This window comes from Falco peregrinus, chromosome 1, assembly GCF_023634155.1.
Source record: "Falco peregrinus isolate bFalPer1 chromosome 1, bFalPer1.pri, whole genome shotgun sequence".
NCBI classification, from domain to species: Eukaryota; Metazoa; Chordata; class Aves; order Falconiformes; family Falconidae; genus Falco; species Falco peregrinus.
In genome coordinates this window covers 19,677,611-19,701,590 of record NC_073721.1, presented here as the reverse complement: position 1 = coordinate 19,701,590, position 23,980 = coordinate 19,677,611, and the positions used below count along the sequence as shown (strand labels likewise).

General features: G+C 47.4%; 1 protein-coding gene across 1 annotated transcript in view; it reads left to right on the top strand.

The window, feature by feature from the left end:
• Positions 1-2,574: 2,574 nt before the first annotated feature.
• The window catches only part of SLC29A3 (solute carrier family 29 member 3), a 174,609-nt gene continuing 153,203 nt past the window's right edge, over positions 2,575-23,980 (top strand). The window contains exon 1 of the mRNA XM_055804427.1: positions 2,575-2,586. The gene's annotated coding sequence lies outside the window, so the exon portion shown is untranslated. The remainder of the gene's footprint in view (positions 2,587-23,980) is intronic.

Here is a 23,980-nt window from a genome sequence, read left to right as displayed (position 1 = left end):
AATCAGCACAGTTGCTCGGCTTCTCGCATAACCGGTAGAGTGATGCAGATAGGGAAATGTAACAAAAATAATTATCCTTTTGATCTGGCATAATCTCTAAATCTCCTCCCCACCTTCTGAACCTTGTTGAACTACCTCTCTGCTCCTTCCTGGGTTTCTACATCTCCAGCATCCTTCTGCTTTGCCACGTGTCTGCTCTGAACCCTGCAATCACTCAGGACGCACAAGGAGCCATGATTTGGCCGTGCCTTGTCCTAGTTTTTTTATGCTGCTTTTTTGAATTTGGATGAACGTATTTATTTTGAAAAAAAAACAGTTTACATTTGCAAAAGACCCATCTTTTTTTTTTTTTTTTTTTTTTAAAAAAAAATAATGACTTGCTGGGGCTCGGCTGCCTTCTCGGCAGGGCTGGCAAGCCACGGCTGCTGCTGGTGGGCTTGTGTGATTGGGATCGCAGCGTATAAAACAATTATGGAGACCTGCCACCTTGTGGGAGCTGAGAGGTGTGGCAGGACCACCCCGACCCCCAAGCCCCTCACCCTGACTGCTGGCTGGGTTTAGGGGCATCTCCATGCTGGGTTTTGGGAGACGCACCTCCATGGAGGCGAATTGCGAGCCTGAGGATAGAGATGGGCAGTGCTTCACCTCACCTTGATTTAGACTGGGTCCCGCTGGATGCATTCTGGAGCAGGTTTCAGTACTTAAAAAGGAGCAGAATAGTTTTAGCCACCAAAAGGATACTTAAAAAACATCCCACCTTAAAAAAAAAAAAAAAAAAAAAAAAAAAAAAAAAGGAGAGAGAAATAAGTGAAGAGAGACGGTTGGAGGTGAACTGCGGGGATGGGTGATGGGAGTGCCATCCATCATGTTTGCTTTCGCCCGATGGGAATTTCCACTCTCCCTCTCCAGCCTGCGTTCAGGCACTGTGACTGGCTCAGTGTGCATTTCCCCAGTGCCCCGTCCCCTCTTCCTGGGTCAATAGTCCATCTTCTCTTGCTTCGCTGAGAACCCACCGCTGCTCCATAGGGCTGTCATTAGCAAGGTGAAGAGCATCTGCGAGAGAAAATACCAGTGTTTGTGGCAGCTTGATTTTTCTCTTAAAGAGCTGCTGATCCTGCAAGACAGGTAGATGTAGTGATGCGTGGAAATCACTCCCCAGTATTGCTCAGGAGCTTCCCTAGTTTTGCTACCCATTTTATTTAATTTTTTTTTTTTTTTGAGGAAGCTGGTTTTCCTCTTACCTGGATGTCTGTCCTTCCATCCCCAGCTATCACGACATCCTGCCTTTCTGCAGTGATGGGTTATGATGTTGCTACAGAGACCTCTAACTTCAGGTGGGCACCTGGTAGCAGGAGCCAACATGCTCCTCGGGCAGAGCAGTCTGGTGTTCCAGCAGCTCCCGTGACTGGGGGGGGGGGGGGGGGGGGAGGGAGACATAAAGGAAAAAATAGAATGATTAACTGATGCTAAAAATAGCTCTGAGCTGTTAAATGAAATACTCTTCATGGCTGGTTATGAAACATCTGTGGGTTTTATTTAATGCCCAGGTTTTTCCATCCGTCCAGCTCTGTTAGCAGACATAGCTCATGTATTTTGTTCCCCCCACCTCACCCTGGAGGCCAAAGGCTTTGCTGATGGCAGCTCTCTGTGTGCCAGCAGGCGCTGGGGAAAGGGGAAGGTGCTTATCCCCCAGTGGGGCTGTGCCCACAGGTATGCATCCCTGCCCAGCTCCCAGGGCGGGCAGGGGGTGGCAGCCTGGGGCTGCCCCCCAGAGCAGCACCCCTATGGTGCCGGGAGCATGTAAGCATCCTTAGAGTGCCCAGCACTGCACAGCTCCTCATCGGAGCTGACAGGGCTGAGGAGAGGGAGAAGGGTGAGAGAAGACACGGGGGCAGCAAAGCGAAGGTGCTTCCTGGCAAGAGTCCTTGGGTACCACAAGTGTCCCCAGACAGGCCAGGCATGGGCAAGGGGCGGTCGGCAGCCCCTTACCTCGCTTTCCCCTCACAAAGGGGCACCTGGGGTTGGTGCCAGCCTGGGGCTGTGACTCGGTGGTGTCAGGCGAGTGGGAGCTTGCTGGGAGGAATAGAATGAAGTCCCCTCCTGAGTGGGAGGAGAGGGCAAGAAAGCCAAACAAGCCAAACTTCAAGGAAATTTCCTTTCCTTAAAGGAAATATATCATTGCCCACATTGCTGCAAGGAAGCAGAAGGAAAAAAACCTAGATGGGGGCAGGCAGGACCCAGCTGTGGGCACTGGGTGCAGCCCAGGCTTGGGCATGCTGCGGGCAGGGTGAGTAAGAGGTCCCGTGTGAGTGCTGTCCTTCCAGAAAGACCCAAGAAGCACATTATTACTGATTATTCAAGCTTTCTAAGCTGGCAAGTCAGAACCTGAACCACATCCCATTGAAAACCTGAGTCCCATAAACCCGCTAGTTAAATGGGAATTCATCGAGCATTAAATCCACCAAAACATTTATTTTTTTTTTTGACTCAGTGTGAGCAGGATTTGGTTGCTGACACCTCCCAGCTTCCCCTGGGCTGAGAAGGCATTTGCAGCAAATCCAAGCATCCCGGTCCCCCCTGTGCCAGGTAAAACATTTGGGATGCCCTTGGTCACAGGAGACTGAAACATTTTGCTGGGCTGTGGCACAGGTGCTTGCGCTTTTAGAAGGGAGGGGAGGGAGAAGGAAGGAAGGGTAATTAATCACCAAAGATACTTTGCTCGTTTATTTTAACAACTGGAGTTTAGCTTAAATTATTTATGCCGAAGCTTCATAATGCACTAGGAAATGCACTGCAACATATGTCATCAAAAGAATGAAGCCTGGGTAATGCGAAACCGCACTCCAGCCCTATTAAACTTGTGTTCAAGTGGGAAGAGGATGACTTTTTTTTTTCAGCAAATTAATAATGTGTGCTGATTAGCACAAAACAGATTAGCAAGGTTCATCTCTATGCGCTTTGTTTCGTCAATAGAAAGTTAATTAACAACCCTCTGCCTTCTGATACACAGTTATAAGACAACACTCCAGCATCACACAGACCTTAATCTTAGATTATGAGTTTGTTTGTTTTCTTTAATTTTAGCTACCATTAAATATGAACTGGCTAGGAGGTGTGTTTCAATAGTAGATGGGGCCCAGTTTGGATTTTCTGTAACTTTCCGTATTTCAAGGCAGTACTGTATGGCATAGAGCATTGGGGCTCTCTCTTCCAGCCTGCAATTGTGACCTAGTTTACCAAAAAAAGCACCAAAAAAGTTATTACAATGGTATGCAGAGTATTTGGGACATGGTACAGATAAGTGGGTGTGATAAGGACAGAAAATACAGTATGGCATGTGAGATGGGGAGTCTCTAAAGCATTTTTAATAAGAGGATAAATCTCAATAAAATGAGAGCATCGCCCTGTTACAGTCCCGTGGACCCAAACAGACCTGATTACGGAGACTCAGCTGTAAGGTGCAAATACCTAGTGTGAGGTGCAGTGCCTTATACTTTCTAAACTCAGAGCAAGGAACTGTCCCATGCTGTAGTATCGTTATGCTAGATCAAATTAAAAATAAAATAAGGCCAAATTTCTCTGAAGCTTTGGCACCCCAGAATATGTTCCTCCGCAAAAGACACACTGTTCATTAGACAATCCCATATGTGCTTCAGAAACTTGCACATAAAAAATATCATTGTAGTGTGGCCCTTTGCTCATACCTTTAGCTAAGGCTGCTCTTTCTTACATCCCTGAGTGGTTTATTTTCCCACATTTGCCTCTATTTTCCCATAATTAGTGTGCTCGCTACATTAAAGCTCTGGCAGAACTGCATGCCCTATCTGCATAAAAGCTGGTCATCTCCCCCTCCCTTAGGCGAGTATCTGGACCATCAGGTTTTACATGCGGGCATTAGCCAACCTGCCCGAGATGCCCACATGTGGAGTCCAGGCGCCACCCAAATTCCTCTTCAAGTTATGGCTTGAAAGAAGGGGAGCCAAAGTCCTGCTCCCAACTCGCCCTCCTGGGCTCCAGCCCTCCCTTTCCAGCCCAGTGTACGCCTTGGCATCCCAACCACCACCATGGAAAAACCACAAATAAAAGTGTCTTTTGCCCAAAGACGCTGCCCAAATTAAGGACGAGACGAGAGCTCCCGGCCTTTGATCTTGTGCGCGGCGATAATAACTCATCTGGCTGACAGCAGCCTCCCCCTCCGCTCTCCTGCCCCCACCCCGCTTAATTAAAGGGAACAAAGAAAAAGTTGCTAATTAAAAGGAGCAGGGGAAGGAGGGGGAGAGCATGTGGGAAGGAGGGTTGCGGCAGCAGAGCAGCACAGGGCGGTACCCGCAGCAGTGCTGGGGACAGCAGGGTATGCATGCAGGGTTGGGAAGGAGCTGAAAGCAAATCTTTATTGCTCACGTACAGGGTGCAGGCTGACCCATGCTGTTGGTTTGGGCAGGGGCTGCTGCTAAAGCACCCCAACCCTCCTGCAAGCCAAACCCAGGGGGCAAGAGCCGGCAAAACCAGCCATATGCAGCACTGTCCTTTCCCATCTTGGGGCTCGCCTTGCAGCTCCTGCCATGCTGTGATTTAATTGCAAAGCTGCCTTCTCCCCACCCTCCAGCTGCTCTTCTTAGGATGCGGGGAAGGGCAGCCCGTTGTTTTGGCTGGGCCCCCCTGCTGGCTCTGGCCCGGGTGCCGGCCTCCCCACTTCGTGGCCTGTGGCAGTTCTGGTGCACTGTGAAGGAGGGTTGGTTGTGAGAGAGGGACTGAAGTGCAGTTACAGAGTAAATTTGCAGGCAAATGATTGGTAGTGCTGTGGTGGGAAACATTTGGATCTGGAAAGGTCTTCTGGTGACTTTCAGAGGGAAAACAAATGTAGCCTGTGGATGCAAAGACCTCTAACAACTGTAGTAATCTCCTGGCTTTATCAGCCATAAATCTGCTTGTTCTTAGTGAATTTGCAGAGTCCCTTCAGTCTCAAGGAAGAGTGACACACTCCAGCCTAACCATGCTCACATGCAGGACAGCCAGACACAGTGTGATTCAGCCCCACAGCACTTGATTCCTGCAAAGCTTCAGGTTATGGGCACTGTGTGTGGAGAGGAGGGATGCTCTTCAGAGGGGCCTATGGCACAGACCTGCCCAGTTGCTCCCCGTGTGGCATGACACCTGCCTCTGCCGACAGCTCCCACCAGAACTCATCCTCGCTCCTAAGTGATCCATAAGGACTTTTAAAGGTTCAATAGAAATAGATTTTATTCGCAGTTTCACTGTGCAGCTTTCGGTTAATAGCTATCCTGCCGTTTCACAGTACAGTGCTTTCCAATCCCCTAACACGCAGCCAGGTGGTAAGAGACCTTGGTTCACGTGCTCTCCTTCTTCAGTAAGTTCCCACTGGGCAGATCGCCCTCCCTGGCACTGCCTGAGGTCTGTCTCCCCCAACTCTGGATTTGCTGGCAGGGTGTGTGTTCTCTGAGGGAGGCAGCAATGCCAGGAGCGCTGTTTCAGACACTGCATCTCTCCCTGGTGCCAGGGGAGGCTGTCTGCCCTGTGTTTCTTTTACGATGGGTGTGCTGATGTGGGACTGAGGCAGGTCAAAGGAGTACCTCACCCAGGAATATGTCTTGAGCCAAGGGCAAGAGAGAATGTTCAGGGAAAGGGTTGAAAAAAGTATGGGTTCAGAGTTGCTCAGGCATAACCTGCCATCATCTTGCAATCCCCAACAGAAGAGGTCCAAATGCATCCTCTCATCCCACGCCTGCTCCCTGTGGTCCCCATGAAGGGCATGTTCCCCTTCCAGCCAATGCTGGAGGGCCCTTTCAAAACCACAAATCAAAGCGGTTTCCATCTTAATCTCCGAGCTGTCCATGTGCCTGGGTTTGTGCATAATTCATGCGTTCAGGCAGATGTACGCTGCCCCTCCGTAGATAATGCCCCACTCTTGCTGAAGTTGTTCCTAACTCTTTTGCCATGTGTCTGAATCCTACTACCTTCCAGGCCAGTGGCAATTTTGGAGGAAGACCCTTGAGCATTTCTGCATCCTCTCTGGGAAATGGTCCCAAATCTTAGAGGTGTAATAATAATAATAATAACAACAACAACTATTATTATTAATGATGATAATAATAATAATTTTTCATTGTTGTCTTCCCTGTGAACCATCCTTCATCTGCTGGCAACCTGATGTGCTGACAGACAATCTGACTTGACATCACTGGGGTCAAAAAATTTTAAATCCCAAAGCTAAACAATAAAAATAAGCAGCCAGGGTTGGCAGAAGAAGGAGAAAAAGGGGTGGCTCAGGGAGCTGAGTGGCTGCCCATCAAGCAGAGGGGGAAAAGAGGGGCTGGGGGAGAAAAAGCAATGTAGGATGGAGACGGGGCAAAAATCTTGTGAAAGTCAGAGAGAAAAGGAGGACACAAAGAGTTGTAGGGGAGCAGGAAGAGTTTGTGAGGGATTTGGGAAAGATTTCAGCTACATAACTTCATCTGCAGTGTGCCAGCAGTGCAGTGGTCCTGCTGTACCTAAGCATTACCCAAATTACCTAGAGTTCCTGGAAAGACACTGCTCACACCTATTGTTTTGAAAAATGCGTCCTGTTCTACCTGTCTACAAATAGAGGATTGACAGGAGTCAAGGGGAACATCAACTTCCATCCAGGAGTGAGGGGCGAAGCAAGGAGGAGAACAGCAGCAAGGGTAGGGGGATAGCCCATGTCTCTGCCTCCTTAGATGTAATTAACCCCAGTGCTAATGAAGTGCAACCAGACAGCTACCTTCACATAATGTAAAGCTCACAAGGAGCAGCACTGGCTAATGAGGACATTAGAGGCTGATCTCTCCCTTGTCATCCTCCTATTGTTTTAATATTAGGCTAATTTCACTTTAATGTAGATTAATTGGTACCTTTCTGCCTAAAATTTCCTTGGACAGTCAAAATATTTTTTTTTTTTTAATTTTATTTCCTAGCTGAACAAAATATTTCCTGTGGCTTTGGAGGAGAGGTGGAGAAAAGGAGAATATTTCTTCTGAAATCCAGAAACAAGACTCAGTCAGAGGCTGAGCAGAAGGAAAAAACACATTTCGTTATTCAGTGAGCAAGTTCATCTCATCCATTCCCTTGCTGGGCAAGTGCCATTCCCTGTTTGCTTAGTGTGATGGCAAAGCAGAATGAAAGGAGGCTAAATATGGCAAATAATGTGAGGAAAAAGCAGGAGCAAGCATCATCAAGTGTCTAGCCTTGCAGACTAAAGGAGCCAAAAACCTTACTATTTGTATAAATGTCTGCTCATTTTCCTTCTGGGGTGAATTTGGCAATTCCTCTGTTTCCATGTGTGAGCACCCATAATACAAGCCTGCCCATACTGTCCCACCATTGTGCTACACGGCTGGAAAAGGAAAGGGTAATTGCAAGGATCCAGACACTGGCTGCATCCAACTAGGGCGAAAGTTGGGAGGCTTGTGATGGCATGGAAAGTGGTGCCAGCTCATCAGGAGCTATGAAAGAAACCTCCAGCTCCTTTTAGAGGGTTGTCAGATCAAGGCTGAGTGGAAAAGCAACATGGGAAACCACCACAGTCTTCTGAAAGCTGTCTAGCAATGGGACAGCAGGCCTTGCACAATGACAGCCCATCCATCACTGCTGAGAGACAGGATGGTGATTCAGAAAGGGAGACAAGATTAAAATAGTTTGCAAATACGCTTCGGGTTTGTGGACCATGCTGCTGGTGGTACCAGCTAGGATCATGTGGAGCATGGGCTAAATAGACTGAGGCAAAACTGATCTGTTTTGTTGGTGTGTCTTAAGTTTTCATAGACGTGTAGGTAGGGGAAGGGAAAAAATAGCGAGCTGGCTGTGACTTTGGCATAGGGTGAACTAAGGGGGAAAAGATGGGGAGTGGTAACGGACAGATGCAAGTGGAATTGGTTGTTTTGCCACACTGCCTTGTTAATCTATCCTTGGACTGAACTCACTGGGATTTTCCTCACTGGGAACCCATGTTGCTGCGGGTGGCCAGATGTGTCTCAATCCAGCCCGGTACTGTGTCTCAGAAAATACATGTCCACTAGCTGCAGCTAGATGATGCTGTGTTCAACCCTGAACTCCCCAAATGTCCACACTGCCCGTGTGTTGCCTCCTCGTCTGGCTGGAGTGACCCAGGTGGCTGGCTAGGCAAGGAAGCCCAACTGTGAGGAGCAGGGACTGGCTTGGTCACAAACCTTATTGCCATAGGCAATATGGCCATGCCTGACTTCTGCCAATGGGCGAGACGCAAGTTCAGCTGGCAAAGTCCATAATGGCTCAGCTGGGACTTATGGATCAATGATTTTCTGCTGCAAGAAATACTTTCTACCCCCAAGCATGCAATTTCAAGGTAATGTTTCCTTTTAGTAATGGAAAAAACAGGTATCTGCAACCTTGGAAGTTCTTCATGTTTCTCATTACTGGTACCCTAATCAACTCCCCAGAAAAAAAGCAAGATCCTTTTACACCTGACTAATTCTGCTGCTGCTACTCAGTGCTGCTTTCACACCACTTCCCAAGCCTGCCAAGACACCCTTGAACCTGTTTAGAAAAGGTTAGGATGCTAATTAAGAAAAGCTGTTTCCCACCCCCACCCCACCCCCCCAACCTGAGGGAGAAATGTAAAAACGTGCATGAGCTGGTGTTGGATCTATTATTGCTTTTTTTTTTTTTTTTTACTGTGTTATGAAACGTATGTCCCACTTTTCCCCAGGAGAATATGCCGCTCCTGCAGGTCCTGTGTGCCAGTGTGAATACGGGACCAGAGGTTAATTTGTAGCCCTGTGATGCACGAGCTTTCCCTTTGCACAAATATTGATCTAAGGCTGTTCAAATATCCATCCTGACCGTAATAGCAGCAGTGTGATATTGCTGCTGGAGAATATGCAAGGACATCGGAGGGGAAGGGAACGGAGAAGGAAAGGAGAGATGGGTAGGAGGTGCAGGCTGGGCATCCACATTCTTTCCTTCTCCCCTCCCTTCTCAACTTAAATATCTTTTTATTGACATTTCTCTCACTGGGCTGAGCGATCTTTCAAAGAAGCGGGAAGCAGCAGCTTTGTTCCACCCTGGGCATTCATTATATGATATCGTTTCACCGCTTGAGTTGTCTGAGCTGCCTAGGTAGCGTTTAGGAGAAGGTTAAATATAGCTGTTGAGTCCTAGGCAAGTAAATCTCCCTTTGCCAGTTCAAGCCATAACAGAGGAGACCCTCCGCTCTCCTGCCCCTTCCGCAGAAGAAGAGCAATTGGCAGGCAGCACAGGTAGCTCCTTCCCTGAAGGAGCATGACTGGGGCTGGTCCCATCCTTCAGCAGTGCAAAACGAGACAACCTGAGAAGATGCGGTGGTTTTAACCCACTCCAATGAGTTCTGAACACTCTCTGCTTTAGGCAAACCCCCTGTTCCCTCTGCTTGGTGGACTACACCTCGGTCTGCACCAAAGCTCTCCAGAATTCTTTCTCTGTGAATAATAATGAAAAAACCTTTGTAAATTAGCTGATTAGTCAGCTCCACTAATTAGCTAATTACTCTGCTCTGCTTTCACTTGTGCCTTCCCGTCATTTTCCCAACCTCAGGTTGAAGGAATGAGCACGCACGTGGCTGCGCTGAGATCTTATCCTGCTTTGAAGGCTTTAAACTTGCATGATTCAGCCATGTAAGGCTGACACGCAGCCGACCTTACACAACTTCTCTCTTTAAACTCTTTTGTGTTGAGTGATGTACTTACCTCGTGTGCCAGGGACCAGCGAGTCTCCAGTGCCAGCTTATGCAACTGTCCCCTCCTCCACTCCCGCTGCCAGCATCTATACCTGTTAAACTCCAATCCATCTTCCTGCTTCATGTGACATCTCGCCGTTGCCTACAAATCCTGCGGGTTTTCCCCAAAGCTGGAGAAGAGGGCATGTGTTGTCTCTCAAGCTGTGTCCTGGAACTAGCGAGATGTGAAGGTACCAGGACACGATCACAGTCGTGCCAGGTCAGACCAGGTGTCCCCCAAGTACAAGATCCTGTCTGTGAGGCAGGCAGTAATGTACCTGGAAACCTGTGTAAGTACAGGGTGAACAGCAGTGGTAATGCTCCAGAATACTTCCGCAGCCACCTGTGCTTTGCAGATCAGGGACCTCCTCAGCCGTAAGCGGTGTGTTTGTACATAATAGTCTGGGCAGACAAGCTTTCAGCAGAAAAATCCAGGGGTTTTATGAACTCTCGTGAGCCTTTAGCAGCCACAGATCCTCTGTTGAAAAGTCCCATGGCATAGAGACACACTGGCTATAAAAACAGATCATTTTGTTTGTTCTGAATCTGTGAGTTTCCTCTGATGTCCCTAGTCCTTGCTCCAGGAGAGGTGGAAACAGCTTTTCTTGTGATTCTCAGATCTCTGTTCATATGCCCTTCGACGGCTGAGGAGCCCTTACCTAGCTAATGTTCCTCGTTCCTTTGATCATCTGGTTGCCAGCCACTGAAGTTGTTCTCTGAATCTGTGGCAGTTACCCTATAACCTTCAGATGGGGTGAGGAGCACAACTTCATGGGGAACTCAAGGCTGAGCTACTGCTTGCTGCTTTCTTCTTTGCCCTTCCCCCTGTGCAAGTCTATCCCTTGATCCTCCATGGAAATTCATGAGCATGGTAGAAACCTGGGAGGGTCAAAGAGAGGAGGCTGTCTTGGACAGTTAGCCCAAGGAGGGAGACTGCAGGGGGAAAGTGGATAGATTGTGGAAGAGAGAGAGAAGCACAATGGGAGAGAAAGCAGAAAACAAGGGAAGTGCCAGAAAAAACTGATAATGAATCTTCAGGTGGGCATTTTATATGCGGCTTTGGCTGTCCTACATGTTGTGCAGCTGCTGCCCTTTCTGCAAGGCAAGTGTGGGAGGTGAGCAGTCAGTGTGGGTCACACCATGACAGAGACCTTTCCCTTATCAAGAGCTGTACAGAGGAAGAATGAGTCACGCATTTACTATCTTGCAACACAGAAGTTTATAATGTAAGAAAACAAAACTTCAGAGACAAAGTGCTGGTTTTATTCTAGTAGAATATTGGACCCTTTTTGAGGTATTTGGGGTGACTATGAGTGTTATCAGCTGTAGGTGACATACAGAGGTTGGTTAAGCAAGGAACTTCCTCACCACATGCCTAATGTTGGCTGTGAGAGAGCCGCTAAGTTGACTTTACTCTTTTGCCACTGTCACATCGTCCTTGTGAAGGGCTCAGCAAGTGACTGAGAGACGATCCCATCTGTAGTAAGAGGCAGGGACACCACCCCCCCACCCCCCCCCACCCCACCCCACCCCCCACCCCCCCCCACCCCCCCCGCCTTTCCCATTTACAGATAGAAATGAAGTCTGTGGTACGGACCCTTAAGCTGGTTAGACACTTGAGACTTGGAAGTCCTTAAGCACATTAGCAGCTGGAGGTCCATTATTATTCATTGAATCTCTCCGGGGCCGATTGGAATCCTCCTTTTAATTGTCTGCATTCCCCTCTGTCCTTTTATCACAGAAGAAAGAAAGAGGGCGAGAGGCACAGCAATCGGCAGTCGGGTTATCTCATTACCCATCCTGGCCCCGAAATGGGACATAGACTTGAATCTGCTCTTCCCCTCCAGCAAACGGAGGGAGCGTCACCCATTTTACATATTAATGGAAAAATGACAGTGTTGTGTCCTCTCCCCCCTTAGCACGCTGCTGTTAATAATTCACATTTCATTAACATGTCTGTGTGGCCTTACGGTGTGGTGTTTATCTTCTATTGATGAAGAGATATTGGGAAGGCTTAGAGGAGCAGGAACTGGGGCAGGACGAGCTAAAACAGCTGCTTAGATCGGTCAGGCTGGGCTTGAAGCAAATGAGCTTTCAGAGCAGGGGACTTTTGGGCACTCTTCTGCATATTTACCATGCCACCCAGCACAAAGCAAAGGTGCTGGGGCCGTAGCTCCTCATCAGCTTGCAAAGAAGCAGAAGAAGATCCTCTAGATTGGCCACCAGTGGAAGAAAACCTGATGATATCATCCCATTGAGTAAGCAGGTGGAGTAGGGTAGGAGGACTGCTGTGGACCATCAGACCACAGGCAACCCTCTGCTTGGCTGTAGCAACATGCCGCAGAGGGGAGGGAGCTGGGTAGACGGGGACACCAAAGCCCACCTGAGCAGCTATCATGGGCAAGTTCTGCTACCCCATGGCACAGCCTTGCTGGAGATCATGAGTGCCCCGCACTTGTAGGTCAAGCACTGAACTAGTCACAGCAGAAGTAATTTTTAAGGGGGTTAAATGAAATACACCCTTGGAGAAGTTGGCCATACAAGCCCTACAGCCAGCTTAAAAATTTTACATCAGGAAACTTGCCTCTTGAGCTTGGATTTCCACACACTGAAACATTAATCAACTTTTGAACCATGTACCGTATGAAATATTAATCTCTTCTTCTTGTGAAAAACAAACCAGAAACCCCAGCTATCTTCAAAGCTGTCTTGTGGCATTCCATGCTCTGATCCTTTAGGAATTGCTGTGTCATTTCCACCTAAGTTTATTCTGTGATTGCTGGAGAGCAAGCGAGCTAAAAATCACTTACTCCTAGAGTGTCTTTACTAGTGTGTCTAGGCTTTAGAGACAAATGTTTCTTAGCTGGGAATTTGCTGGCCAGACCTGGGCTGGTTATATTTCCATTAAGGAGGGAAAAGGGGTTTAAAGTCATTTTCAAACCTAATTTCATGGGTAGCCAATTCATGCTGTGATCCAGTGGCAGGTGATTTCTTTATTAAAATGTTTGAAGATAAAGCAGCTTAGATCAGCCATCCTTGAAAGGGGAAAGTCCATCCTGCCAGTTCTTTAAATGCTGGTGGAAAACCCTTCCCCAGTGGGTATTGCTGCCTTTCAGGAAAGGCAAGAGCCATGAGACTTGTAGGGATCATCCTCCCTTTCACAAAGAAGGGTGAATATATCCTCAGCATGGATCCTCCTCTGAAAGTTATTAAACTATGTGTGCTAGAAAAAGAGCATAATAAATAACTGAAAAAAAAAAGAAAAAAAAAAAAGAAAAGAAAAAAGAATAGAAGTAAAAGAAGGAAAGAAAAAAATAGATAGAAAATGTACCTTCCATTAGCAGACCTTAAGGCACTTTTAGAAACATTGAATGAAAGAAGTCTCTTCATTGCCCTATCTGGGGTAAACAAATCCATCCCGTCCTTCAGCTTGATCTTGCAGTAATGTCATAATCCCACCTTTATTACATCACTGTTGTCATGGAAATAACTGTGATTTCATAAAGTCTCTGTAATGACTTTACCACAAGATCCATTAGGATGGGAAGATGGATTGTGAAGGCTAGAAAAATGCTTTCTTTAAGCAAATGCATACTGGATAATTAGCAAATGCAGCAAAGGGAAAGATGGAAGTTTGATGGGAAAAAATAAATGGATCCATCTTTAACATGGGCTATTTATGAAATGTTTTCTTTGATTTGGTTTCATATGGCACAAAGGCACTATTATAATACTCCCAATCATGTCTAAAAGTCCCATACTTCAGGGCATAGTCAGCACATGTTGAACAAAAAGCTGGTCCCTGCCCTAGCTTCATCCTTTTTAAATCCCTTAGACTTTTAAATAAAGGTTTGGGGCTTTCACTGGTGGCCCAAGAGCCTCCCACTTTACCTAGCCATTTGCCTAGCCTAATGGAGGAGCAGGCTGGGTACATGTTGAGGATGGGGATCCTGGGGGTCGTCCTAGCCAGGAAGTCTTATACCTGAGCACAAACCCAGCCCATCAGCTCACCTTGGAAACCCTGCCATCATCTCACAAAAAGTCTTTGAATTTGCCTGAACTAGGGAACCCCTCCACAGAAGCATTTGCTGCTGAGGTGTTGGGCATCTAAAGGAGGCAGATGATGAAAATAAACCCTGGGTGATCAGGAGCTGTTGGGAGTCAAACTATAAAGTAGCCAAGAAACTGCTTTAGCTGGCATCTCGTGACAGGGTGTTGAAAGAAGGCGGCTGTGTTAACTCCTTAAAAGTATTTGGAGGTGCGATGTTAAAAGCAGTTCTTAGCTGAAAGCCAGGCCCGCGGGTGCCACCTGCATTGCATCCTCAAAATGCAAACAAGTGGCTACCGCCTGTTTCCCTGCAAGGAGACACAGGCAGGTGATTAAAGGCTTGATGGAATATCAGAGCTACCTGAATGAGTCTTGCATCTCTCAGCACTCCAGGCATCGAAGTGACCTTGCACTAACAGTTAATGCATGAAGTAATTCTGACACTGTTTTCTTCTCCCTGAGAGCAGTCTGATGCTGATGGTTTATTCCCATGTCTTTCTGCTTCCCTTAGGAGCAGATGTCCTATTGACATATATTTATTTTTTATTTCCAGAGAAAAATATGGTATTTGTGATGATGGGGCACAGATTGCTCACTGAATATCCTGGCCCAGGCTATGCTGAAAAGACTGGAGAGTGCTGGCAGTAGATTTCTGCTCTGACTTGTGCAATCTCTTCCTTCCTACCCCAGTACCTTTGTGCCATGGCTGGCAGCACCACGTGCAGCTGGCTTCCCAGAGATGCTCACAGCTCAGAGAGCAAGGAGGACCAGGGCACTGGAGTTCAGAGAGGAGGTGTGAGAACATGATGTATGAGAAATGTGCAGGCACTGGACAGATATGCCCAGCTGAGGTCTGCTGGCTCAATGCTAAAACACCTTTCTGTGAGCAAGGGCTGCTTGTGCTGCCATTCCCTTCAGAGCTTTAGCATCTCTCCATTTTTTCTATGCCTGGCCCAGGAGTAGAGATGCAGAACAGCACTCCTGAGCTAATTGAAGGGGTCACATTCTAGCCAGCAGCATTTCCCCTATTCCCAAATTTGATGTAAATCTCTTCTTGGTCAAGAAAAATCTCTCTGCAATTCTCTAACTATATTTACATATTGAAATCCATGGATGGTTACTGGATTGGGCCATGATGTGACTTGTGGGGATGGCTCGTGAAGCCCCTGGCACTGCTGGCTGGAGAGGGTATGAGGCACTAGTGACACTTGCATTCCCCAAATTCCCCTCTGAAGGGCTCCAAGTAGCAGGGTAGCTGGAGTCCAGTTCAGATACTTAAAGTAGTCTTGAACTGATGACTTGACTTCTCTTCCTGGTGTGTGAAAAATATGTAAGGCTAAGGAAAAAAGACTGTGGTAGGACTCAGTACAGATACATGATGATCAGCGCATGTTATCTCATTAATTGGAGGGTCTTGCCTAACTTTAATTTGCCACCGTCATTACTGACTGCTGTCAAATCCATGATGGAGGCGTAACGTGAATTGGTTTTGAGAGAAATAACTTTTTGTGATTAATTATTGCTGCTGGTCACGTGCAGTCTTAAACAATCTCCTGGGATGTTTGGCTGGAGCAGGAGGAGAAGGTATTAGCCACTTGGTCTGGCTGGGCTCCAGCTCTGACTGGGCTGATGGGCCAGACAAAATTCATACTGCGCCCATCAGCCACCCATCATGGTGTTCCTCACTTCATCCTGGCAGTGACAGAGCAGGGTAATGTGTGGTCTGAAACATCTGTTGCAGTTCATAAAACCAGTGAGCTATGGGGAGGGATTATTCTTTTCTGCCAAACATGTAGTAAAGCAGGTGACCATCGCTGCTAACAGGGGGTGGAAGAACTTGGCACAGCCGAAATGGGAACCACCTTCCCCCTTCCCGTGTAAATACCTGAGACACCTATAAACTGCTCTTGGACACATCCCAAGTTGCCTTAAAATGCTTTGCTGGAAAGCAACAATATCTCAGTGCTGACTCACCATCAGCTCCACCGTCTGCAGACCGGGGATGGTGGCCACATCCTGGCATGCAAATCCCAGCCCTGCTTCCAGTCTTGTTCCTTCTGCAGGCTGCTGAGGTGATTTTGGGGATCACGGCTGTGGGGCTGTGGAGCTTTAGCACAGAGCATCTTGGCTTCTAAACACATTTGCCAGCTACAGTGGTCAAGAGAGCAGATTGGATGGGGTTTTTTCCAGGCTTTGGGTCTGAGTTTGGAAATAAGGTGCCATTGAAGAAAGTAACTTGTGTTTTAATTTCGTCGGTTAAAAAAAAAATGGTTCAGGGTTTAAAAAAAAATAAAATACATCAACTGAAACCAGAAAGTGAACTATGCATTTTGAGTAAAATGAAGCATTTTTGTTGACCTCCAAACCATTGTTTTTGGGGTGTGATTTTTCAGTTGGACTGGTGAACCAGGAGACCTATTATTCACACTGCTCTGCTAATGAGGTCCTGCGACCTGAAGACTAAGTACTATATTGACACCTCACTCCCTTCTCGTGTCTGATCCAAGCTCTGTGAAAGTCAGTGGAAAAAAATGCTTTTAATAGGAGTCGGACCAAGCCTCTAATGTCATGTTTTGTTTGGACCTGGTTGAAGGACATGGGGATCCTTTAGGATGTGTTATGAATAGAGTCCTATTTTTATAAACAGTGCCACCTTTTTACTTCCCTGAAGTATATTCTTAGGCAGCTCTCAAATAACACAGATTTATTCAGATAGGCTGCTCAGGGCTGCAAATTCTGCCTATTTATTACCGGGATGTTTTCATCTTTAAACATATGCTGCTGTTGATGAGGTCTGTAAGGAATGCTACTTCTGCAACTGTGGTGATGTCTTATAATAGCCAAGTAGCAGCAGGGCAAGACAGCCTATCTTCTTGGCTGCCCATGCCATTCGGAAGAAGAAATCCTTCCACCGTGAGAGGTGTCCCTGCACCATGAAGTGCTCCTGTCGCTTGTTTACATACTTGCTTATCTTATTGGCAGTAAGAAATAAGCCTTTAAGCAAATCACCAGAGATTTAAAGAGTTACTGCCTGCCAGGGCTGGGGTTGAAAAATGTTTTAAACCAACTTGTGGTCTTGAATTTACCCTGCTCTGCTCGCTTTGGAGCAGCTAATGACTTGTGGATGAATACCGTATCTACCACAGCAGATGAGTTGCAGACATACCGCTATACACAGGGTATCTCCAAAGAGGGATCAGAACATGCCTGTGCCACTGTCCTAGTGCTGTATTTCTGTGAACACTGGTGGTCTTCAATAATGCTCTCTTGACTAAGAACAGATAGGTATTGCTTATTCATGGCTCCATGGATGCAGCTGAGCTGTCGTCTGCTTTCTCCCCATGCTTAAACAGATGTGAGCCATGCAATTTGTCAAAACACCCTTCAAAAGAAGTAAAATATTCCTGGCGTGGGAAGCAATAAGGTGTCCAAGAATCACCATCTGTTTTTCTTAGGTACATAGTCATCTTCATACTCCTCGGTGCCTCCATGAAGGGCACCCTAGGTCACACAGAGTTCAGAAAAGAGTGCAGATGGAGAAGGGAGAATGTGGATAATTTATTTTTTTTCTCCCCCATAGGAAGAAGTTAGGAAAGGTTCAGCTTGGTCTTTTTTCCAACACAAAGTATCTAGCTGCTGCGGTGATTTTTGCTATAAAAGCCTCTGTTCAGGGTAAAGGAAACAACACACACCCCTGCAGCTCCCTGCTTTCTCCCCCTCCTCACCTGAACAGAAGAGATACCTGGCTCAGCATTAACCCTCACCTGCTGAAGACGTACCTCTGCAAATGTACAGTCTTTCAGGATGATGGGGCTAATTTGCCATGATATTGTACCTCTGTTTGCTCTGTTCTTTGGTTTTCCAAGGAGTGTTTCTGCAGTGCTGCAGCCCTACATCTGCTCTGAGCAGATGCAATCAACCCCCTGTCTTGCCCCATACAGTGACTGCAAATGGAAGGAGCAGATCACGAACATTTCAAGTGCAGATCCCAGCTTGTGCAGCAAATACGCCAGGCAGGGGGTCAGCCTCATGGATCTGAACAGCCACTTCTGACCTAAACCTCAGGCCGGGCTGCGAAATCAGCTGAGACTTGTTCTTACAGCACTGCAGGCTTAAAAATCAAAGCTGAGCTCCAGGGGGAGCATAGGCTGCGTTTGGAGAGTCAAGAGGAGCTTGACTAGCTGGTAGGTCTGATTAGCCCGACACACCGCCGAGCCTCCCACCCTGCCATCGCCGGCGGGGAAGAGCATGGGATCCCTCCATGTCTTAACACACCACCCTCCTGCCACTTCAGCAGTGGGTCTAATCACCACCTCGGCACAGGCACAGTGCTCGAGAAGCACCTGCCTTGATTTACGCTGGGAGAAGGGCGAGGGGGAACCGATGGGCTTGATTTTTCTTCCACCCCTTGTCTGCAGAGGAACAGCTCTGAGTCTGAAAAGCTCAAGAGCTTTCTCCGTGGCTGGGCTGGGCTGCTCCCCGTTGGAGACATCGCAGCTGTTGGGAGGGCAATCCTTACCTTATATCATTTTCTATTTTCATTTCACCACCATGTTCAGGACTGAGTGGTAACAGGCAGGTTCCCAAATAAGCCAGACTTCAGCAACAGCGTTGCTTTTCTGCTGCAATGGAGAAGAGAAGGAAGTATTTCTAACATAGGTTTTTCCCATGTGTGGCTTGCGTGCCCCCATGGGAGCTGTGGGCTGTTTCTAGAGGTCTGGTGTGGGGGACTGAGCAAAGCCAGCCCATTGCCGACAGGTCTGAATTCACCCCATGGGGCTCACAGCCCCACTGGAAAATCCGTAAAGCTCCACAAATCAAGAGGTTGAAAAATCCCTGGCCTGGAGTGCTGTAAAAAGGCCTGGGGATGCACAGCCAGTGATTTGTGTGAAGGAGGATTTCTCTGAGAAATAAGGCTTCAGACAAACTTGCAGAAGTGGAAGTGCAGCTTAACAGCAGAGCCAGGTTCATTTGTCAAGCCCCTTTCTGCTTCTGTACTTAGGAGAGTAAAATAATAATTGGGAGCAAAGCTGAGGTTAATCTGTGCTGAGAACATGATATTCAGTAGCTTTATTAAAAGAATGGGTGTGTGGGGAAGCACAGGGCTTTTGGGGCTCATTTTATTTTTCAGCTTCATCTTTGATGCTCACTGGCATTGGAAAATAACCCTCTTCTTCACTGACCAAAGTGCTGTTTGAGGAAGAAATCTCAGCTGGAGAAGGCAGCGAAGTCGCTCCCTTTCAGACCGGCCTCCTAATTGTGAAAGGTGCTGTTAGACAGCTTTGGAAATAAGCCTCCTAGGTGTGAAAGCCGCTTTCCTTTTGCGAGCTGAAAAGGCCAGTGTGGCATTTGCAAAGCCCTGGCGAGCATCGTTGGTGTGAAATTTCCCTCTGTCCCCTTTCTAAATCCAGCTCCCTGCCAAGCTGTCCCTGAGCATCTTGGGTTTCCTTCCCACTGCAAGCCACAAGAAACCGGCTTTTCTCTCTCGTTCGCTCTCATGGCCGGCTGCTTATTCTAGCACGGATCTCCACTGAACCTGACAGTGGCTTTGCACTGGTTTGGTCCATGTGATCAACCTTGCGTGATCCGGGATGCTTTGCTGGGTCACCGTTCACCCAAGAGGGGAATTAAATGCCAGTGTCTTCCAAGTCAGGTTATTTTATTGAAATGGGAGTTGAAGGGAGTGCATCATAAGAGTAAGGAAGGCTGGGGAGAGGGAAGAAATCCCCTTCCCCTGCTCTGGTAGCTAGACCCCATCCCTTGTAAGCCCAGCTTGCTGGGAGGTTGCACCGAGCTGAGGAAGGCCTTCTCAGGCACTAGGTAATGACTCGGGATGTCCCTGGGACCCCTCAAAGGAATTATAGGGCCATAACTCACAGCTGCTGCTATCCAAATCTCCATACATACAAGCATCTGTCAGGAATTTATTACTGATATATTTTTATACTAGCCTTTATAATAAGTAAAGAAAGACTCCGGCTGCCTCTAGTGACCTTTTAATCACCTAGGGATGCATCCAGCTAAAAGACCTACACCTGAGGTGACAAACACCCACCCAGCCGATTGGCTGGAGCTACTCTGCTTGATGTATTTATGTGAGCTGCATGGCTTGTTCTACAGCACCTCATCTCTCATAGAAAATAAAAACAGCTCTTCATCCTTTATGGCTGTAAAGAAAGCCTTTCTGGAGCATAACTGGTGCAGCAATGTCTTTCCTGAGCCAGCTCAGGAAGCAAGCAGTTGTGGTTTGTTTAAAGCATCTCAGGTAGGTACTTGGGTACCGTGTTTGCCAGTTGGTGTGAGGGCAGAGCATGAAGGAAGGCAGGCTGCCTGCAATAATGGTGTTGTGGGGTGTTTTCCCTTCTGCACAACTAGGGAGAATCCTTTTGGTGTGCCGGTTAACCATGCTACAGAAGGAACAGGGAGGGGTCATTCCATTTGGGAAGATCTATTCTATTTTAGCAGTGTTGTTTTCCAATGTGCTTAATGGCAAGGGTTAGATTTCTTTGCAGGCTTTCAGAGGAGACCCTTCAGGCCCCCAGAGTTGAAGCAGACCAAGTTATGATACTCTTAACAGATACCTAGGCTGCAAGGGCTCGGATCTGTCTCCCTGGAAAATGCCCAGTATCAGTCAAAATGACAGCTGTAGCAGTTTGCTTTGGATAAGTAGCTCAAGAACCTCAAACCTTTGTCCTCATTCTTACAGCTCTCCTTACCAGGTTGCCTGGAAGTGTAAAGAACAGAAGTAGAAAGGAGATAAGCAAGAGCATGGTGCTCTAGAAGCCAAGTATCTCAGCTTCTTCCAATTGTTGAGACTCTGTATGAACATGCAGAGAGATAAGGGCATAGGAGGTCCTGAGATGGTCTCATGCTTTTTGGAGGAAAAAATAAAAAAAAATTCCACATTCACTGGAAAAATAAGCTTTCAGGGGTTTTGGTGCTCTCTTTCCAAATTCTCACTTGCTGAAGAGAAACAAAGGCTTTGTGTTAGTGGGAGAGTTGAGCTTATCTTCTAGAAAAGATAGGGTGGTAGAAAAGGATAAATGGGCTGGAAATGGAACAAAAGGAGCAAGCTGCTGGGCAGTGGTGACCCCTGAGCACTCCTAGCATGGCTATATAGCTAGTCCATCAATACTTTGAAACTTATGGTTGCACACCCGAGGTGCAAAGCAGTGTGTAATAAAACTGTTTGGTTTGGTCCATAACAGAATCTTAAACACAGAAATTGAAACACAGCCTCTGGCTCGGAGTATGGAAATGGCAGACTGCTGGGAGGGGAGGTTTAGGGGAATAATATTCTTTTCTTGTATTTTTGTTCTCTTTCCCAAGATTTCTGCTAATAAGCACAGCCTGGGGAGGAGATGGGTTGGATGGACCTTGGGTATGACACCGAGCAGCCGTATATCCTATAGTGTGCACACATGGTGACAGTATCACTAACAAGATGTGTAAGTCCCTCTAACACTTTGGTTCACAAAGTTGATCTTGCTTGACCATACCGTGGTGGGGTTTTTTTCACCGCAAACCCGATGGTTTCAGAGGGCCACACAAAGAGCACTGTCTGCAAGCTGACAGCAGAGGAGGGTCCTCCACTGACCCTTTTCCTAGCATCTCTAGGAACTCCAGGCAGGTTTCTTCTGTAAAGCCTCCCCCTTGGTTTTGTTCCTCCATCAGACATGGCAACAGCTTCTGGGAGCTTCCTGCTCAGCTGAGCACCAGGTTAAATTCAGGTTTTCCTGGAAATGTCTCTTGATATATTTTACAGTTTAGTATTTGTCCTTTGTGAAGTGTCTTCCTTTCATACTAAATGTGCACCTATTATATGCATGGTTTATTTTCAAATTCCTAGAGGAGGCTGGAGGCTCAGTCTGTCTGTATCGTAGAGGTACGCATCTCTCCAGCACATCTCAAGCAAGGAAGCTCCCAACTGTAAGTGACTTTCAACCTAGGACCTTGGGAACTGGGTTTTCCCCATTCCTTCTGGAGGATTTTGCTAGAGGCCATGCAGGCTTCTCCCAGCCACAGGCTACCAGCATTAGCAAATTCAAGGCTAAAATATTTTGGAAGGGCAATGTGGTGGATTTTTTTTCCACTTGCTAGGGAAAGCATTTATGTCTGTATTTGTAGAAGTGACCTCCTGCCGTCACTGTGGATTTAGGAATCATATTCCACTATCAGTAACTTTTACCAAGTTGTAAGGGGCTGATTCCCTACGCCCCCTGCCCAAAGCTTGTCTTGTTAGACACATTTGTCATCAACTCTGGGGTCCTGCTAAAAGAAAACAAAACAACAAAAAAACCAACCGGCCCCTAACCAGTAGATCCCAGACTTGTACTTTGCCAGTAGTAAGCTGGGATGGACTTAGGATTTTATTAAAAAGCTTCTCCAGTCCTCCTGAATTTCAGTGCAAGCCATATTCCCAGCCTCCCTCACCTCCTGCTGATACCACAACACTCAGCCAAGGGTTTTCATTTGATTTATTCTGAAGACTGGGCATTTTGCAGGTAACTCATTGGGACATGTAAGTGGACGTGGGCAGCGTTGAGAGGCTGGTGGTCCTGCCTGGGGTCCTGTGCCTCTCGCAGCACCCACAGAGGGGTCTGCAGGACTGAGGCATGCTTTTGCCACCGCAGCTCTCTGCGCACAGCAGGAGAGGGAGGCAGCACGTAGTCGTTCATCATTTTGATCAAGCCTCCTGCCGGGAGCAGTGCGAGTTTCAAACACTAAATTAAATGAACCAGGAATGTTGTTGTTTCAAAAACAACTGGCCACAGTGACCGGTGTTGACATGCATCCTAACATCTGACGGGTCCCCAAGGAATAAAGAAGAGGGAAAGGGAAGATAGAGGAAGTATGAAAATACATCACCGGAAAGCAAATTTGATCTTGGAAGAGTTTGAGCAAGAGGGGACCTTTACTCCTTTAATAAAACTTAAGTGCAAGGAGCTGTCTACAGTGCAAGGATCCATTTCAAAACATCTCTCACAGAACAAGCTCTTCAGCTCACTTCACTGGAGAAATGCTTTCTGCTCTGGTAACGTCTGCATTGCCGAATTTGCTTCTTTGGGTACTGACAGCATCTGAAACCAGAAAAGGGGGGAAACAGGAGTTAGTTTGAAAACATCAGTCCCTGTTTCCATGCTCCCAATTCTCTCTTGACAAGAATCTGACTACGCAGAATGGATAAACTCCTCTTCTCTTGTGAAAACTGGGAAGCCCAGAGGGAGTTCCCAGGAGAAAAAAACAAAAAACAGGTAAGGTACGAGATTGTGGTGGGAAGCTCTTCTCGCCCCAAGCTGCTACATAGTGGAGATCAGGGCATTGGTTTGGCATCCAGGTGGCCTGACCAACAGCATCCCCAGCACAAACCAGTCCAAACCGCTATGGACTTGCAGGAAAGTGCAGGGTAGGTTGCTTTCCCTCACCACTCATTTGGGGCCTGCAAGGTAAGTGTCAGATTTGAATGACTAGACTGTGGGCAGCCAGTGCAGAAAATCAATTAAAATACCAAGCAGCTTAGAAACAGTAGCTTTAATTACTCTACAGACAGGTCTTTAGAGGGGAAAGAAGCCATCACCCCTGAGTAAGACCTCCTCTACCCTTGTGCTTTTTAGCCCAGGAGTTCTGGGACAGCTCTTCAACATGTTTTCTGCACATCAAGAATAGGTAGCTGGATCTCCTTTGTGCTGAGCAAGGCATGGGCACAGGGCCTGCATCTTGTTTTGTAGGTTGTGAGCTTTGTCACCTCAGGACACGGGCTGTGCAGGCTCCCCGTGCTGCAGGTTGTAGGGGCTCTGATGATGGCCAGGCTTTAGCAGCTGGTTTGCAGCGAGGGGTAAAACTGCCTGGCAGGCAGCATGGCAGGGTGGCCGATCTCTGTGACTGAGGCTTAGGCTTTTCATCCAGAGTAAAGGCAGCTCTCCGCAGGACCTGGGGCTCAGCAAGCACTTTGTTTATCAGTGGATTGGGTTTGCAAGCCTGGGAGGCAAAAGATGCCCTTGCGCACACAGATTTGCTGACAAAGTGGTGGGTATTGCGAGGGGTGGGGGGAAGTCATACTTTTCTCAGGGAACACCAGGCTGTAGAGCCTGTTTATCCTGTCTGCCTGTTTATTTGCTTTCTGCTGACTTACTGTAATGTATCCAGCATGGGCCTTCAGCAATCGC